A 19,945-nucleotide genomic window follows, 5' to 3' on the forward strand; every position below is an offset into this window, starting at 1 on the left:
GGGTTGTGGCTCAATTGTAGAGTGCTTGCCTAGCATGTGTGAGGCCCTGGGTTTGATTCTCAGTTTGATTTTATTTAAATTAAATAAAGGTCTTTTGACAACTAAAAGAAATATTAAAAAAAATTTAAAAAGTGAAAACGGCCAAAGGATGTATTATTACTTGACTTTACTAAATGTTTGAACATCAGTTGCCTGGGGGATGTGTGGCTTAGTGTGGGATATATAGCAACTAATAGTACAAAATATCTGTGTTGCATTTACTATATAATGATAATGTCCAGATTCTGGTCTGTGTGCAGTTCTGCACCCCACACCACTACTGAAATTTTACATAGCATAATGATTTCTAATTTTGACTTTTAAATTTTATTTATTTTTATTTCCCTATGTAAAACCACAAAACTCTGACTTTCCTCTTAAAATAAGGCAATGAGTAAAGATAGCAGAGGGAAATGTATCTATAATTAGTGGCAAGTCATGCAGCTTCCCACAGACTTTCATAGGAAGGTCTGTGGTTTGGCTTTTATATTTTTCCCTAATTGACTTTAGGATAATTTTAGAGAGTTTTTTGAAAACAGGCTTCTGTTTTCAAAATTTTTAAATTCTATTTTTATATATGCTTTTGCATAATAAAAACTAGCTTTGCTGACCTCCCCTTCCATGATTCAGGTTAAAAAGAGTAATTGAAAGTTAGCTTCAACAATGGATTCTTTAAACAAATTTAATGAAAATCAAATTAAAAATTTTAGTTTAATAACATTTATAGTTTGCCTGCTCTGAGCCCATATTTGCACAGATCCCAGTATTGCAGGGATTCTCAGTCCCTGAGTTGCTGAGCCAGGGGACACAGGTCCCAGTTCTGCAGGGACTGTCAAGAATTCATCCACTAGGTTCTAAGGAATCATGGTCAGAGGAGAAGCAAGTTGGCCCCATTCATACTCTAGGAAGCTTTGTGGGAAGCTCTTTGAAGTTTCATTTGCCCAGATGAGTTTGCTAGGTAGAGTAAAGGGGAGGAGAATCTAGAGGACGGATCATCAGAGCCAGTGCATAAACATAGCAGGTAAATGGATCAGAGATGGTGGGAAATCAGGAAGATATGAGAATAGAAGTAGTGGCAGAGCAAGTTTATGTTCTGATTTCTCCCTTTGTGTGTGTGTGTCTTGAGTTAAAGGTCAAAGTTAGAATTGTGGGTGTCCTCTTGCACACCAGTCAGTGGGTTAGTAGTGAGATTAGGAGGGGATACCACCTGTGTCCTCTGTCCAACATGCAACTTTAAACATGGGTCCCAATCCACATATTGTAGTTCAATTGCATGCTCAAATTGAGTGCTAAGTGAAAAAGAGACAAGATGACAACTTGGGGATTCTGAAGAAAAAAGAAATAAACCCACAGTTTTGCTAGAATATAGTCATCCGTGTCCCTGGACTTTGAAGCTGCCTCATGGTTACATGGGTTACATCCACCTGTCTTTGCTCCTGGATCTTGTAAACAGGTTATTTTGGAGATTTGGGGGAGTGTGAGGTAGATGATAGGCTGGTCTAATATCAGAAGATTGGCGTTAACTATGTGTTTTGCTCACCTAATTTTGGGAGGCAAGTAATATGTAGACAGAAATACTATTTCTACACATTAAAAAAAAGTGTTGAGGAATGTAAGTTCTAGGGAAAATCAGTGTTATTTTTGTTTCTTCATTTGCAGTTTGTACACCTATGGAAAGGGCAGGCTGTCTTTTGGGGTTTTGAGGTATAAAGTTCTGGCAGTGATTTTGTGATCATGCCAATTGCCAATTAGAAAAAAATAGCTCCCATTCTGTCCTGAATGCCAAGAAGATATCCATTTCTAAACTGCATGTCAGTGTTTGATATTTATTGGATAAAACATCTGTCCTAATTCTTCAGTTTCCTGGCTCCTGTTGTAGTTTTACTTACAGGGGATTTTCCTTGATCCTTCCTTTAGCATTAATTTATCTTTGGCTTGAATTTCAGAGGCTACACTGAGTCCTTCAGATAAATTTTCAGGGAACTGTTTGGAATAGGCCCTTAGTTATTTATCCCATCTTTTATTAAGAAAGCTTCAAAAATAAATTTTAAAAAAGGCTGAAAACCCTGTGTTTTGTCAGAGAATGAAACTGCGTTACCCTGTACAGTTCAATTACCCAGTGATTCATATATTCATGATAAGAGTCTATATTTGTCATTACTTAAAAGAACACATATACACCTCCTTCTTGGAGCTTGTGGATGAATTATGTGGGTACCCCATCAGTAATTTTCTTTTTTGATTTTTTTCTTTAAAAATTTAAATTTTAACCCAAAGGAAAGAATCATGTATGTATTGTACTTTTTGATAACATTGTACTTTTCTTTAAGATTCTATAATCATTCTATCAGAAGAAAATAATTAGGGAAAAAATGGTTTGACCTAGAGAAATGTGTGAGGACCAAGTTCCAGAAAGAGCAATCAGGGAGAAAAATGGCTACTTAATACAGGAATATTCATAGTGCTTCATTTAGTCTGGAATGGAATGTAAGATAAAGCAAATAGAGTTGGGTAGAGGAAGATGAATCATTTTGAGAACTAGGTTCATAGTATTCCTTAAGGATGGACATTAACTCCATTGTCCTGGATTCCCTATAAAGTTCTGGGCTCCAAATTGAACAGAATCTTTCTTTTGGAAACAGTGTATATAAATGTATATGAATCACTGTGAACACAGTGTCATCATAAACTTAAATCATGTGGTTTCCCAATATTGGATGGTTTCCTAGATCAGAGAGAAATAGAGCAAAATGGTGAGCTACTGTTATCCTCAGGAGAGTCGATTGTGCACTGCTTAGTTAGCAGTCAGAAAATAGGAGGGACACAAAGGCTTTAATTGTATAGACAGAGTTTGTTGTTATTTGATCCTGCTGTACTGTAGTTTACCTTTGAAAGACATGAATAAAAGCATTTCCCAAGTAAATTGGTAGTAAATTTGAATTTAGAGGTCCAGCATGCAGGAACATTCTCATATTTTTCATAAATTCCTTAATACCCACGGTTTGCATTTGGTTCTCCTTTCTAATCAGTAAGTGTTCAGTTTTCTAGGTGCAAGTGCTTCTAAGAATGTGAAAGTAATAAAATATATTTGCTAACGCACTCTTTACTTTTACATTATATCCATTTCAGTCTGTCTACTTGGGATTACGTATCCTGTCTGCCACTTTTTTATCACTTCCCTGATTTGTCACACTTCATAGAGACTTCAACACATTGAAAAGACCATCTGTATAAACCAGTACACACACACACACACACACACACACACACACACACACACAGAGTAGATTTATCTTTAGAGTATAAATTGATGATTATTTCTAATATTTTTTGGTAAGTAAGCTTCAGTAAAGTATTACAAATGAGTAATAATTTCAAGGAGAGGTGTTAGAAACCATACATGGTTTATGCAAACAGTGTTTAAAAACGTTCACACCATCTTAATGAAACATTTACACCATCTTAATGAAAAATGTCATAATGTATCAAGTAGAAAAAAAATCACTAGATCTTTAATTTAAGGACTTCTGTCACTATATGTGCAGATGTTTTGAAACCATACAATTATATTTAAACCTACAATTCTTAATTTTTTCATGTCAGGGGCTAAATGACTTGTTCCCTTTCTGAAACTTTCTGTTTTAGCATTTACAACATCATGCAGTTCAGTTATATTTCTTTAGACGTGGAATTTCCTGCATCTGATCTTGGCTTTCGAGGCCAACTAGTTTACATGGAATAATCCTCGGCTCCAGAACTAGACCGGGCTTGCCTTGGATCCAGCACTGCTGTGTCATTGCCTGTGTGACCATAGGTGACTTATTGGCCTTTCTGAGCTCTCTGGCTTTCTCTCTTCCACATGAACATAATACCCATTTGTCTTGCGAGCAAGCTGTATGAATTAAATGAGATCACATATGTAAAGTGCCTAGATTAATAATTAACAACCATTTTCCTAAACTCATTCATATGGCTGGCTTCCTGGTTGCTTTCTGAATTAAAACAAAGCTTGATTAATGCTTGATTTCCCCAAATTCTTTTCTCATGAGCCACATGTACATTCATAGGCAAGACTTGCTAGAGTCTGTAGAAAGAAACTTGACTCTTCTCAGCACTATGTATGTGTATAGCTTCAATTTTTTACTACAATTATTATTATTATTTGTGCTGGGGATTGATAAGTATAATAGTTTTTACTCCTCTACATACCTTTAAAACCCTGTTCAGAATCCCCCATGTTACCATTACTTGGAAAGTTTTCTTGACATCCTGTTTACCCTGTGCCCTTAAAAAGTCATGTTTTGTGCATTTACAATATGTTCTCAAGTTATTTTCTTCTATCTAACTTCCTCTTGCCTCCTGCCTTTGACATATGCCTTCATTCTGCTACTACTAATCATAGTACTTCCTTACTTCGATTCTCCAAATGCCTCCCTTTCTTCCAGTATACACAGAAAAAGACCTGTGTCAGTGCTCCTGCCAAGATCATGGCAGGTGTTAAACCTTGTCTGTCTGTTGGGGTAGGACTGAAGGAAGAGTTCTAGCTTCCAGATAAGCTCCTTGGTCACCCATGTCTAGACATCAGTTCTCCTAAAAAGTGGTCTTTTGGGAGAATGTACTGGACTGCTGTACAACAGGCCAAGGGAAAATCTGACTCTGGTAAAAATGGGCAGATTACATTGCAATCGGTAGAGAGCACCATTTCTTAAAAAATAATTGGTCTTAATTTGAAAACAAGTATCTCAGATTTCATTTTTCCCTCTCCATCCTACATGTCTTGTCCCATAGGAGAAGAGAAATAAGTCACAGCAGGTCATAGATTCTGCAGAAGAAGGGTCGTTAAATAGAGGAAACATTATATCTATGAAGCTGGGTGGATTTAAAACATTTTTGCTCATGTAGATAGTTTTCTTCAGTTTGTGCATCATTCAGTTGCCATATTCATATTCAGATAGTGTCTACTGACTCCAAACTACAACTTCAGAGGCAGGTATTGTTCTGTTTGTTATGTCCATACAATAGCTCTGTGACATAAAAATTATCATCCATTAGTGGGTAAGGCAACATGGAGGCCCAAAGAGGTAAAATTGAACTGTGGCCACACATTTGTTAAATGATCCCTTCTCTTCGAATCTAGATAACTTTTCTTTTTTACTGTGCTATTTTGCTTCATTTTAAGTATCCATTTTCAATTGGAGAAAAAGCTCCAAGTGAGTTAATTACAGTGAAGGTAAAAAAAAGGAATTCAAATTAATAATATCATTATCTCTCTCTCTTTCTAGTTTGTGCGAAGCAGGTACCTGACGAAGCATCTTCCACTCGAGATTCAAGCCTCACGAACACAGCAGTGCAGGGCAAGCTAGTGTCTTCCTTTCAGCAGCACACCAAAAAGGCGCTCAAGCAGGTAAGAGAGCTGCCATCTGTCCTCTTCCTTCTGTTCTACCTACCTCTTCCTTTCGTTCTACCTACCTAAAGTAATGTGTTCTGCTGATCAGGTAAAATAAATAAGAACCAAACCATCAGAAAGCAACAGACATTCTGAGTTCAACTCCTTGCATAATATTTAATATAATCATTTTAGTCCACACTAAAAAGTAGGAGAGGCTTGGCTGAGGACTCAAGTCTGACATAGAGGAGGAATGTTCTTGGAAACACACACAAAAAATTGTGTTAAGATTTTTGTTGGTGTGTGTAAACCAGTTCGGTTCATATAAACCAGTTGGGTTCATGAATATATTGCATAATTTGAAAATAATATCTCTATGATCTCATTGTGCTTATCTGTTATATAAAAATAAATGATAATTTTCTTTTTCATTATTGTTACAAATATCTACCTACATCTAGAATATCTATCAATATGTGGTGTTGGATGCTGTATGAAGTTACATGGTCTCATGCTAATGTCACATGCACTTTGGTGTCACATGGCTTTGTGTTGAGGTGGTGGTGAGAGGTAACAGTTTTAAAGTTGGCTCTGGGCACTGATATATCTCGGTTGGATCATTGTTACCCATGCTGTGAATCTAGATAAGCTGCTTTTCCTCTCTGATTCTCAAAGGCATTCTCTAGAAAATGTGGACATGATAGTATAGGGGGTTGATCTGAGAGTTAACTGGGGTGATGCATTGGAAGCACATGGACATGTCTGGGCCATAGTGATCACTCAGGAAGCCTTAGCTACTGCTGTCAGTCCAGCAAGTGCTGAATTGTTTGAAGAAAAAGAAGAGATGCTGTGGTTAGATGGATCCATCACATGAGGATATATTAATCATCCTAGCAGTGAGTGGAAGGCCTGCTTTGCTCCTGTTCAATTGCTTTTCTCTTACAACTTCCTTTTGATCAGAATTCTGTCCCAATATTCCTTAATCTGTTCACTCTAACCAGGACATAAATAAAGGTATCATTCTGGTAATATGAGTAAAGAAAGAGAAACCATGTATTCTAAAATAAAGCTGATTAAAGAAACAAGCCTCACCAACCTCTAAAACTTCTTAATGCTCACACCCAATCTCTTAGACTTGGAATGTTCTCACCCCCCTTCTCTGCTGTAGTAGATAAGCAAGCATAGAAAAAAAAAAAAACCTTAAGATTTTTGGAGAGAAGTATATTACCTTTCATTCTGAATTAACTATTGAAATTGCAACATTCCCATTCTTAATATTATCTTTTAGGTAATAATAGTATTTCATCCTGCACATATCTTTGGGGCAGCTTTCCATTAATATTATGGTTTTTTGTTTGTTTGTTTGTTTTCAAATAAGTTGTAGTTGGACACAATGCCTTTATTTTATTTATTTATGTGGTCCTCAGGATTGAACCCAGGGTCTCGCACATGCTAAGCAAGTCCTCTACTGCTGAGCCACAATCCCAGCCCCTCATGGTTTTTTGGGAACATTTTAGAGACCAGAGAACAAAACTATAATTACTGTTGAAATTAATTGGTGAAATAAAGGATGAAGTAGATAGGGAAATCTGAGCAAATGCTTATTCAGGTGGCAAATAAGATGTAGGTAATAATAAAATAGCAAGCAGGATGGAGCAAAGGACACAAAACTGGATACTTGTATCCATGATATAAGAAACAGGAACGGGAATGGAATGGGAACATAAATGAAACTCACACTTGTGAAGTGCAGAGATTTGGAAAATGTGCACACCGTGAAATCTTCTAGTATGTGGATGGGAAAATAAAGATTCAAGTCTGTACTGTTATGTATCATTATTTTTTATTTTCTTTGTTTCAGTTTTATATTATTTGAACATTTTTTTATAAGTCCTAAAGTGTTATACAACTTTGGGTTAGCAGTGTTTTGTTTTGTTACGGAGCATGTTCGTGACAAGGGCCACTTGCTTGCTTGTCCTGTAGGCTTCTTGATGCCCTAGAAGTTATTTATTCATTTCTTAAAATTTCTATTTTATAACTAAGTAGAAAATTAGCAAGAGAATATGCCTCAATATGTAGCAGATATACTAATGTTTGATTAATAATCAAATTCATATTGGAAATACATTTAGAAGAAAAGCTGTCCTTGCAGAATTTTGCCCAGATTCCCTGTAATTGCTGAATTTTTAAAAACAGCATTTCAAAAATTGACTGAACATATGGAATTTTAATTTGTAACAGCCACAGCAAGATTGCAGCTTTCTTTTCTTTCAGATAGTCGAATGACTGTGACCATCTATAATATTTTGTAAAGTGTATTATACAAATATATACATATATGTCAATATGCATGCTTTGTGCTTAGGAATATATGGTTTGTGTGTCTGTATATAAGCACAAGTCATTATCACACAAAGTTCATTAATTGAATGACCTTAATGATAATCACATTAGCTGATGATTTCATTATGCCTTTATTTTTGCATGTACACTTAATCCTTATATGAATTCTTTTGAAGTGTATACTTTTATCCCTGTTTTTCCAGTAAGGAAACTAAGGCCCAGAGAAGTTAGATAATTTGTCCCAGATCACCCAGCAGTTGAATATTGGAAATGATATTTGCATCCAGAATTATAGTTTCATATTCTAACCTCTTCACCAGTACTGCCTTTCAGCACATAGAGTTTAAGTAGGGCAGATCAAATTTTTGGCACAATTCAAAGAAATTTATATACTTGACTATTTGTATAGCATCAAGACAGCAATACAATATATTCCTTTAGAATACCATCTCTAAACAGACTACTCACGTTTAGGACCAGCGTATATTAATAGCCTACAATCAAATATATAAGTCAATAATATTTTATTAGAAATATATCCTGATTCAATAGGTCTTTAGTTATCCATCTATAGCTTTGCTGATGTAGATTTTTAGGAAAAAGTAGGTGAGAACAAGAACAAAAATCCCTTAAGAACCCAGGAACTTTTAGCATCATAAGTATAGCAAAAAATAATAACTTAAACCTCCTTACAAAATAAGCTAGTAATAATTTCCTAGCCCCATAGTCCTTAATCTTTCTCCCACCTAAAGCATGCTAGCAAGTGGGTTCTTTGACATCCCTGCATTGTTGATTGCATTGTAGGTACAGGTTGGGCAGCATGCTAATTCTACTGCCCTGACTCTTCACATGGAATATTCTCATTGCTCCCAAATTATTGGTTCCATTTTACTTTCTGATCATCAGAACATTACTTAATACCACATGTTGAGCATAATTCCATGAATAATACATTGTTATTCCAGTGGGTTTCTTTCTGCATACACATATGCAGAAGACTGGAGAGTAGCAGGTTGATTATTACCTTGTTCCCTGTCTTCTTTCCGCTTTGGTATTTTAGATGTCATGATCCTAAAAAAGCATACAACGGTTAGATTTTGGATTTTAAAGATAGATATTTAAGAAAGATTAAGTTTTGGAAGTTTTTAAGCAGACAAGATGAAAAAAGGAGGGTGAGCTCTGCCGCAGTGGTGGGGTACAGGTGGATGCCACCTTTTCACATTGTCTCTGGTGCTTCTTTGCACTTTCTTCACTATGTATTTAGAATGGGAGAATTTATTCACAAAAGTGCAGGTCCTTTTCCTTCTTGATAATGCAAGGCAGGTAGTTTCTTAGTGCTTTGCTTCTTTAGGTTCATATGTTTGACCAGGAATATGAATGCCTAAGGTTGTGGCGTGCCATAGTGGTTTCTGAACACGGATGTCAACGTTTAGCAGACTCTCAAGAGTGTGTGTTGTACCTGACTCAGCCAGCTGTGTTCTGTGTATGTATTTCTGATTATTTAAGTGTTAGCATTTGAAGCATGTGATGTTTTCAGATTGTTGGTGAGGACTAATCACATTCAGTGTATTCTTAAGTCACTTTGTTGATGATGTTTCTCCACTAAAATAAAATAAAAAAAATTAATTTAAAATTCCCAGTTAACACAAAAATTTCTGATTCCCCATTTTATTTTTCCATTAGGGAAAACACTAGAACGGTTTCTTTTCTTTTTTCCTCTCTTTCTTTTCTTTTTTTTCTGAATTATCTCATAAGATTTTTTGTGTAAAAATGAAATATTTAAGGGTCTCTCCCTCCACCTTTTTTTTTTAAAAAAAAAACAAGAAAACATTGTGGTGTGTCTCTCAAGAGAAGCAGTTTGGTCAGCATCTTTTGATTTCTTTCCTTTCACTTAAAGCCAGAATTGAATTGATGTGTGATATAACCTTTATTTTTCTAGACTGATTTAGCTTCTTATGTTTGTTTCCAGTAATTGTAAAGTTTAATGTACATTTTTTTTTCAAGCTTAAGCCTGGAAACCTCTTTCTCATTGAGTAGTACCTAGAAGTATCAAGCTTAGTAAGTCTAATTATAGTCCTCCTGATAACGTCATGGATACAGAAATTTCACTTTACCTAGTTTGAGCAGTAGAACATTATAATGTGGCCAGCTTGTATAGTAGACTGCATTTATACTTTCTGTCTGTTTATGTATTTGGTATAATATTATGTATTTGGTATAATATTGCTGCTTTCTGGGTTTAAAATGATAGGATATAAAATTGATCAATAAGATAACCATTAGCATAGCAAATTACAACTAAGGCTGTTGGAGGTACCTTATTGATATTATACCCGTGAAATGAATGTTGGCTGAAATAGTAAGACTGACTATATAATATTAATGTCAAATCCATGTTATAGACTAATGATCAGGGCTACCTGATGAGGCCTGGTGTGGAATAGAAAAGACCCCAGCTCCCAAAGATGGCACAACAGAAAGCAACAAAACCCTCTTTTAAGGTGCCCTTATACAGGGCACATCTCCACAGCTAGCCCTTCTAGTCCTATTTTCTTGATCTCTTCTGTGGACTTACACTTTTCAGACCATGGAACACTTGTATTTAGATAATTTTAAATTAAATTGCATGTAACATACATTTGTAACATAATATGTAATAGAATTATCTTTCTTGGAATTTTTGTAGAAACTCAGAGCTGAAAATGTGATACAAATATTCCTTATTTTGAAGAGAAGTGCTAGACACAGCCCCAGAAAACTTAGAGAGGCTAGGTGGTCTATTGATCATCCCCCAACAGCTATATGAAAAATAGCTCAAGACTGATTACTGGTGTGTGTGTGTGCACCCGCGGACACACACACGGTGGAGGGAGGTGTTAGGGAGGGGGAGGGAATATTCCATATCTTGTATTCTTATATTTTGAAGCATTATGAGACTTGGAGAATTCTGCAGGCAGAGGGCTTACCTGAGCAGAAGGAATCAAGATATATTGTATGCAGTGGAGCAAGGATACTGAGTGTGCTTATGGTGGGTGCTGAACAGTTAGATAGCCGTGGTGGATTTGTTAAGACCTTGCCCAGGAAGCCTGCCTCTCTAGATAGAAGAGCCCGGGTGTCTAGGTCTTATGTTTAGGGGAGTCCTGGAGGTGGATCATAGGGTGCATGGTTGATGTCCAGGTGGAATGTAGTTTCAATTGCTCCCCGTGAAGAAGTCCCCACTAATGCAGCCCTAAGAATCTCACAGGAGGCCACTTGCCTCCCTGAAGGTTCAGATGCCACAAGTATGATGGTACTGGTTAAAACAAATTTATCTTTATTTTTACTCCTCATTCTCAGTGCTGGTGTGTGGGGAACCTAGAAAGAAAAGAGGAGGAAATGGGGGGGTGAGAAAAATCAGGAATGTCTTTCCTAAGAAAGTTTCTGATCTGAGGTATAGGCATAGCCTAGGGAGTGGAGAGGGAAGCTTTTTATTTGACTCCATCTTTTCAGACTTAAAAATGAGACTGTAGAAATACTCAAAGGTGATGCAAGTAACTATACATTTTACATAAAATATTCTTCAGGAATGGGCCATAGAATTGGTCAGAGTATTTTGAGCAGAATATTAGAAGAAAAAAGTTAATTGTTGATTATTCCATGCTGATTTCAGTCTTGTAGATAAAGCACTTATGGATTTTCGAGAGATAAATGAGGGTTTTTTTTATTTTGATAAACTTATTTTTTAGAATTTTCATTTCAATTCAGTAAATGTTTACTGAGCACCTAATACATTGCAGGCATTCTTCTATATATTTGGTGCATGTCAGTGAAAAAAAGCAAAGAAATCCCTGTCTTTTGTAGGGTCTACGTTCCAGGATGGGGAAAATGATGTTTTACAGTGTACTACAAGGTGATACGTCCTTGGGAAAAAATAAAGCACAGTCGGTGGTGGAGATGGAGATACAGTGGGAATGTGTTCTGAGCAGAGCCTTCAAGTATGTGAGGAAATGAGCTGCCCAGGTTTATGAGGGAAGAGTGTATCAACCAGAGAGAAGAGCTAATGTAAAGAGTATACGTGTGCCTGATATAGAAGGGACAGCTCAAAATGATCGAGAATTACTAAGACACTTGTCTGATGTGTGAGATGCCATGCATTTCATACAATACAGCCTTTGCATATAAAACAAGTAAACAAATAAAGGCAAATAGCAGGTGTTTGTTGGAAGATAGCCCAGGCTTCCTGTTTTCTCCTCCTAGTCTCCATCTTTGGGCAGAAGGGCAAATATGGTGATGTCAAGCTGTGGGGAAAGGACCAGATTCACAGGGCTGTCTTTGCAAGGAACCTATGTCCGCTGTTCTGGGACATCTGGGCAGCCATCTTGAGAGTAGTTCTTCACCATCTCTGTAAATTTCCTAGTCCTCGTTCACAGCCACCCTGGTTTTCATTTCATTCCCTGAACCACCAAACACCTGTCCTGCTAGGGGTCTGGTCATTGCTTCATTTACTGATGACAGATGTCACAATGTTCATATGACTGGGTTCTTCTTGTTACTGGGATCTCATTATCTTTGTCACCACCAGCATGGCCTCTTCTGACCTCCTAATCCAGGTTAGTTCACCTGTTCCCACACCCCACTCCACTATCTTTACTTTTTCTGGCATAATATTCTTAGTACTGGTGTGTGTGTGTGTGTGTGTGTGTGTGTGTGTGTGTGTGTGTTTGTGAAATTATTTTGCTTATTTTATGCATTTCCTTGTCAGTCCTTCATGAAAATATAAAATAATTAAAATAAAACTTTTTTATGTTCAGTACCATGAATCAGCAGTGCTTACATGGTAGTTCAGCAGAATAAATCCTCAAAAAATCATTTTATTTTTGTAGCATGGATAAATTATAGAAATGTCAAAACAGCATATATTGAATATTTACTTTGTGCTATAAATTGTGCTAAAATACTATTCTGTAGCTTTCTTGTTTGAAGCATCTTGCTCACACTTTTGTCAAGGGTTTTTAGGGACATTTGTCCAACTCAGTTACCCAGTATTATAAAGCTAGTTAGTTAAGCCTTTCTTTGCCTCTGTAACCTTGTAACCATTGTACCACACAGCCATTAAGAGAGCTCTGCAGGGGTTGGTGTTGTAGCTGAATGGTAGCACGCTTGCCTAGCATGTGTGAGGCACTGAGTTCAATTCTCAGCACCACACATCAATAAATATAATAAAGGTCCACCAACAAATGAAAAAAAGAGTACTGCTGAGTCCCCAGTTTCTCTGCAGATCAGCACCTTAGAAGACCTATATTAGCCAGTACCCATACTTGGTAGTTTAATACTTACATTGTGCAAACTTGTTTATTTTGATGGTGGGGAATGGTATTTAGTAGAAATTAAAAGTGGCTGCCCTTAGACTAAATTGGGCCCATAGTTATCTGTGTTTGTCTGATGACCTTGGTTTTCTTCCTCAGTCAATATTCTGATATGCTTGGAAGGAACTTCTGAGCCACATCCACAGCCCTATTTTGTATTTCATTTAGAGATAGGGTCTCACTGAGTTACTTAGCGCCTCACTTTTTGCTGAGGCCGGCTTTGAACTTGAGATCCTCCTGTCTCAGCCTCTCTAGCTGCTGGGATTATAGGCCTGCACCACCATGCCCAAGTGAAATCTTGGCATGTCAAGTGAATCTTGCTTCCAGGAAAGTGAGATAGACTCCTAAAAACGACCACAGATACACTCTAACATGACTGTAAGTCTAGAATGCAAAATGAAGATACCCCTTTCCTATTCTAATGACTGAGCTCTGACCTGCCTGAGTTTGCTGGCGTGCCTGTGCTTCACTGTTGTCACTAGTGTCAGAATAAGAGACACTTCCGAGCTTCTGCTTATTTAAGCCCCTACAAATATCATTTAGGAATAATAAATTTAATGTTTATTTTTCAGAGATAAAACAAAAATATGCATGAATACTTTTAATATATTTAGAATACTAATTTTTGTTACATGATGGTCATTTGGTTTTTGTCCATATAAGCAATTGGTGTTGCATGACAGAATTTAAAAAAAAAATATTGTGTTGAGAAATATTGCTTGAATTTTCTAAGTATGAAGTACATATTCAGAAAACAAATCATGCAAATGGGCAATGGTTAGCAATTTCTTTTATCCTGTCAGACCTTAAAATTTAAAATTTTTCCTTTTTTTATTCTTTTTAAATTTTTTTCTATCATGATTTATTTCTGCTAAGTTTTTTATATTAGAGTCCTTTCAGCTCTAGAAATTGAGTCCAAATTTTCATTATTTCATTTATTATTTACCACAAATCCTTCAAAAAGGAATATCATCTTTGATTTTTTTTTCTTGGGGAGGGTTACTGGGAATTGAAATCAGGGACACTGGAGTGCTGAGCCACATCCCTAGCCCTATTTTATATTTTTTTTAGAGATAGGGACTCACTGAGTTACTTAGCACCTCACTTTTTTGCTGAGGCTGGCTTTGAACTTGAGATCCTCCTGTCTCAGTCTCCCTAGCTGCTGGGATTATAGACCTGCACCACTATGCCCAGCCCATCTTTGATATTTGATTGTAGATTCTAGACCTTTAGTTTGTTTCTCTCATTTTTTCAAAATTTATCTAAAATAAATTCTGTGACTTCACATGTATATATACACACATACACACATGCACACTGAATATTTTTTAGGGCATAATATTTTGCCAAGAGAAATAGTTGAATAATCTGTAATGCATAACTTCTAAAAATTTACTCCTGTTTGTACTTTTGTGAAGTCTTACATTGTGAACAAAGGTGGACTTAATTATAATTTAAATCACTGTGTTACCTCATTTGGTTACATTATTGGATTGTTAGGTTAATGTCTATAAAGTGCTTTGAGTTCTTATACAGGACTAGAGAGATTTATGCAAGTATGTGCACAATTTATGTGCAATTATGTATACTCCTTGGAAGAAAGAGTAAATGTCTTAAATATTTTATAGCACATATGCTCTCATTTGCCATATTATTGACAACAGGCTAAAGGTGAGAAGGATAGCATCTTATTAATCTTTATACCTCTTGTCCCCCCACAGCACCTGATACTTTTTAAAAGCTCTGTAAGCGTAAGAATCAAAGGGAACATGTGTTGTGTAATCATCAGTATCTGCGTCATTTATGATAGATTGCCCCAGCCTTTCTTTCTCATCTGGCTTTAACTCTTGTCTGAATATGTCTTCTCTCATTTATGTGGCATTTAAGTTTTCAGTTCTGTAATTACTTGATTGCTAAATCTTATGGTCAACAAGTTGAACATTTAGCTAATACCCTGAGCAAATAACCTGACATCGCTTTTGACAGCAAGGGAATATACAGTCGATGCAGTATTTCAGAAAATTCTGACAACTGTTAGTCAGAGATCATTAATCAAGTAACTGAGATGCTGTAAAATTGGTATAAATTGCACAGAAATCAGGAATAAAAAGGCTTCATACCGTCTATGGCCAGCCTTTTAACCTTTCGAGGAATCTTAGCATTCCTGTTAACTGTGAATTTAATGTTTCTTCCGCTTCATGTGCTTAAGACACCCTCCCCCTTTTTTTATTACAGGTAATTTTCTGCATAAAGCAATCAGATAAAGCTGTATTTAAAAACTTTTAAATGTCTTTTATTAAATTATCATCACCATGTTATTTCAGTTAAATCTTTCTTTAGCTTTGTATAGTAGAGTGATTTCTATTTTATAGATAAAGAGACTGAGGCCCAGAAGGGTTAAGAAGGTTGCTCATAAATGGCACAGCTAACATACAAGCCAAGGCATATCTAGCCCCACAGTTCCAGCCATTCATCTTGGATGGAATCCAAATGTCAAATCATCCAGCCTGTATTTTGCCCATGTAGGAACCACCGAGAAGCACCCAGCTCTGTAATGTCATGAGGAGTTTACCTGGTGTTGACAGTGCAGGTGCCAGAGGTATAGATTTCTGTGTCCTTCGTGATAACAGGGACAGGAAATGGTGGGATCTGAGATAAGTCAATTAGGGTAGAAACCTGTCCAAAACAAACGGCAGGTGATTACTGGGAAGGACTGCAGCTGACAGCCTAACCTGGCAAGCAGTGGAACAGAGTGGCCTATTTTGTGCCAGTGTGGTCAGAAGTGCTTATTAAGCTACCAATTTATGCCCTGCTGTATACCATGAAAAAAAGAAAACTGGGAGAAAGGACCTTAAATATAGCTGTTCCCAGACAGTGGTGATATTCTTGATGTTCTATTAGAATCAGGATGTTTAAGTTCCCTATGAGGCATCTTTGCGAACATTCTGCTCTCTCTTTGCCATTAAGTTGTTAGCTCCTTGGAAACAGTGACCTTCCTATGGATCTTTGCAGTCCTTACTGTACCCATTATATCCCTCCTGTTTCATATTTTCTGAGTAAGTTTTCAATGAATGAATAATTCAGATTTACTGAATTTCATTCAATCTGGATGAAAGATACATCTAGTAGGTTTCTGCTACTTATGTGTACTTGGATAAAAAGGCCTCTATGTATTTGGGGAAGGTCATTCTTTGTGAGGCCTTTTTGTAGCTGTTGAACCAGTGCACAGGAAAGATCTCACCCCTGAGCCCTTAGCCAGTCAAGTGGCAGTAGCTAGCTCTTCCTCATCTGATTCTCCCACTTAAATCCCATGTCTAATTCAAATAGTATCTGAAGTGTGGTTTTAACTTTGCTTGCCTCCTTTTGGTCGGCATAGCTCTAGATAGGTCCTAACTTGTGGAAAACATTCTGAAATGAAAACAAATGCCACCAGTCTGTTCTAATCAGTTGAGAGTTCTGAAACAACATCCAATCAGAATTGAACTTCAGAGTGTAAGTCTAAATTGTCATTGTTATTGTGAGATTTTCCTAATAGAAAACAAAACAACAAGAACAACAACAAAAATACTTGTAATCCTCCCCCAAGTGCTTCCTCTTGATATCTGGAAACCACTTAATTTGTCAAATTGTAGGATAGTCAACCTGTTTACTTGGCTCTTGGAATTGAATGAGTGAGCTTGTGTGGTTAAGCACACAGTAGAACCCTGTGATTTCCTGAAATCAATAGGGGACCCACCATACTCTTCCCACACACTTTCATATGCCCACTTTCCCTGAAGAGAATTCCCAGCCACACAATTTAAAAAATTACTATTATTATTATTAGTAGTAGTAGTAATAATAAAGAGGTACACAATTTTAAAAAATAGTACTAGTAGTAGTAGTAGTAATAATAATAACAACAACTACAATGACTTTCAGCCTTTCTCAGCCATTGTAATTCTGATGGTAATCTTGATGTTCATATGAGAATTAAGTCATTCAGCATGAGAACTCACTGCTCTTGATGTAGGCGTTTCCTTCCTTTACGTTATGTGTGAAAACTGAGTATTTCCCTGAGGAGCCCTCTGATAAATAGACTTGGTAATGTGGGATGAGTGAGTCCAGCTGAAAAAAATAATTCTAAATAGTATTTCTCTGATGATGGTATAATCAAACAAAAAATTTGTCTGTCCCTCTCCTTTTTCTGAGTCAAGCATGGTAGAAAACACAGTTCTAATATGCATAAAAACAAATTCTAACCATGTCTACAGGGGTTCTTTTATTTTCACAGGCCACTAAACATTAGTCTACCAAATAACTGGAGCAGAAACCTCATCTGATGAGATGCAGGATAGGTGTGGCTGCAAATGATGTTGAAAATACAGATTTTTTTCTTGCCTAATCAGTATTTTCAATGTTCTCTGTTCTTGTCTTTGCAAAGGATAAAACTTATTATTTTAAGACCTCCCCTATGGAGTTTTCTGAGAAAACCTTAATACTTTATCATGTCACTGTCTTTATAGCACTAAGAGCATGGATTTGTGAACATTTCAAAAAAAGTTTCTTAGTAATACACTGTCTTATCACTTGCTTCATATGTTTGCAATTATTTAGCTTTATGTTTAGAGCAGTTTTTAAGTTCACAGTAAAATTGAGCTGGTGTACAGAGACCCCCCCAAGCCCCTATCCCACCCCTCCACAATCTTCACCTCTATTTACATTCTGTGCCTCATGGGTGTATGTGTTATTATACTTGGTCAACCTCCATTGACACATCCTCATCCCAATGGTTTACTTAGGGTTCACCCTTGTTGTGTATATTCTTTGGGTTCTCACAAACAGACTGTGACTTTGCCATTGTTTTAATAATTATTTTAATAATGGCAAAGTCACCTTTATACAGAAGAATTTCATTGGCCTAAATATCCTCTGTGCTTTGCTTATCCCTTTCTTTCTTGTTTTGTATTTCTTTTTCTAACATTTTCCCCTAAAAGTTCCTTGGTTTCAGGGTCATGAATCTAAATTAGTTTTTAATTATATTTCTTTCCACCGAATAACACCCGATAAAAAGTGCTTGCTAAGCAAACCCAAGCTGCTGAGGGATGTCTCTGAGGGAGGATTTAAATACTGTCCTCATTGAGCCCAACTTCTGAAATCCATTCATATAGTTACGTGAACATATTTGGCTTCATATTTTTGTAGTAAAGAGTTACTAACTATTCTGTTTTTTTAAAATGGTTACACCTTCTTTAAATAAATCAGTACAGAATAGTATGAATGAAATCTGAACAATACTCCTACACCCTCTCATCCAAAATTATTGTTCTCTGTGTTTTATAAACATCAATATTTCTTAATGTGCACACATAGCCAGATCTTACTTTACACCATTATTTTTTCCACTTTAATTAGAAGTACTAAATTTAATTAATTTTAGGCTAATTAAGAAACAGAAGTAAAACAAAAAGACCAAAATTGTTAAATATTTGCCCCAAGATAAAGTCATATGTCTCCAAAGATAATAAAATTAGGAAAAATAAATAGGAATGATTGTCTGCTAACTATTCATTTCAATTTTGGGCAATATATTATAAAAGGGAAATAATTGTCTTTACAGTCTCACTATCTCCATGTTTTTGTTATATTATTTTTTAAACATCAAGGCAGGTCCCTCAGAAAACACAAGTCCCAGTTTTGTCCATTTTGAAGAGTCTTTATTTAACCAGTCGGTCTGCTCCCCACAGGACTATCACTGCCTCTGGGAGGAACAGCCCTGAGCCTGAGCATTTTAGGATATTTAAAGGCAAAAAAATTCATCTGGGTTGATGTAGCTGCAAGCAAGCTTGTACAGAAGCTGAATTGGGCAGTTAGTGAGACAATGCAATGGGTACATTGGCATTTCCCACAGGACTTTCCAGGTTGGCAGAGCAGCAAGCAAGCAGAAGGGAAGTGGGGATCAAAATGACTCTGTTCAGTACAAGTTAGAAAAAGGTTACTCATGTCTAGACAATCAATCTCTGACAAGGTACATTGACCAAGAAAAATGGAAACCAAAGAGTACAATTGTATAAGAATTGCTACTTTGTGTTGCCAAGTATGCTATGCTAGGTAACTATTAATGGGCACAGAGGTGGGGCTTTCCCATGGGAGAAGCATTTCTTACATGACATGGCGTCTCAAAGTAAAATGGAATGTGTTTGGTCATTAGCCATTTAGCCTGGCCCATAATAGGTGGATAACATTCGTATTTTATTGGTTTAACCTTAATGGCCATAGGTTGGTTTTTTTTTAAACCCTGGTACTGTATTTTAATGAATTCAGTGCTCCATTCCTATTTATGATGCAGTTTTTGTCTTCTTTTTCCCTTATTCTTTATGTTGAAAGCCCATTTTCCTCTCCCTCTGCGTTTGAGCTTGGTTTCAGAGACATTTCTCTCCATTTTCCCTGAGACAATAAAGAACCTCTTGGTTTTCAATCTGGCCTGTGTTTGGGCATTTCCCTTTGTTTGCCTGGTCTGCCTGACATTGTGCTCCTTTTTTCTCCTCCTCCTCCTCCTCCTCCACCTCCTCCTCCTCCTCCTCACATTTGTGCTCCTTTTTTCTGGATGGCATTGGAGAAGATAATGCTAAGATAATGCTAAGATAATGCTAAGTGAAATTAGCCAACCCCAACAAACAAATGCCATATATTTTCTCTGATATAAGGAGGCTTAGTCATAATGGGGTAAGGAAGGGAAACATGGAAAGAACTGATGAATTCTAGATAGGGCAGAGGAGTGGGAGGGAAAGAGGGTTAGCAAGGATGGTGGAATGTGATAGACATCATTATCCAAAGTACATATGAAGACACG

The 19,945-nt window shown here is 36.6% G+C and overlaps 1 long non-coding RNA gene across 1 annotated transcript in view; it reads left to right on the forward strand.

Annotated features, from left to right (window-relative positions):
- LOC144366797 (uncharacterized) overlaps positions 1-19,945 on the forward strand; it is a 37,351-nt gene that overhangs the window by 12,720 nt on the left and 4,686 nt on the right. Inside the window, exon 3 of the long non-coding RNA XR_013425935.1 lies at positions 5,322-5,443. This is a non-coding gene — a long non-coding RNA (uncharacterized LOC144366797). The remainder of the gene's footprint in view (positions 1-5,321; positions 5,444-19,945) is intronic.

This window comes from Ictidomys tridecemlineatus, chromosome 9 (assembly GCF_052094955.1).
Source record: "Ictidomys tridecemlineatus isolate mIctTri1 chromosome 9, mIctTri1.hap1, whole genome shotgun sequence".
Lineage (NCBI taxonomy): Eukaryota > Metazoa > Chordata > Mammalia > Rodentia > Sciuridae > Ictidomys > Ictidomys tridecemlineatus.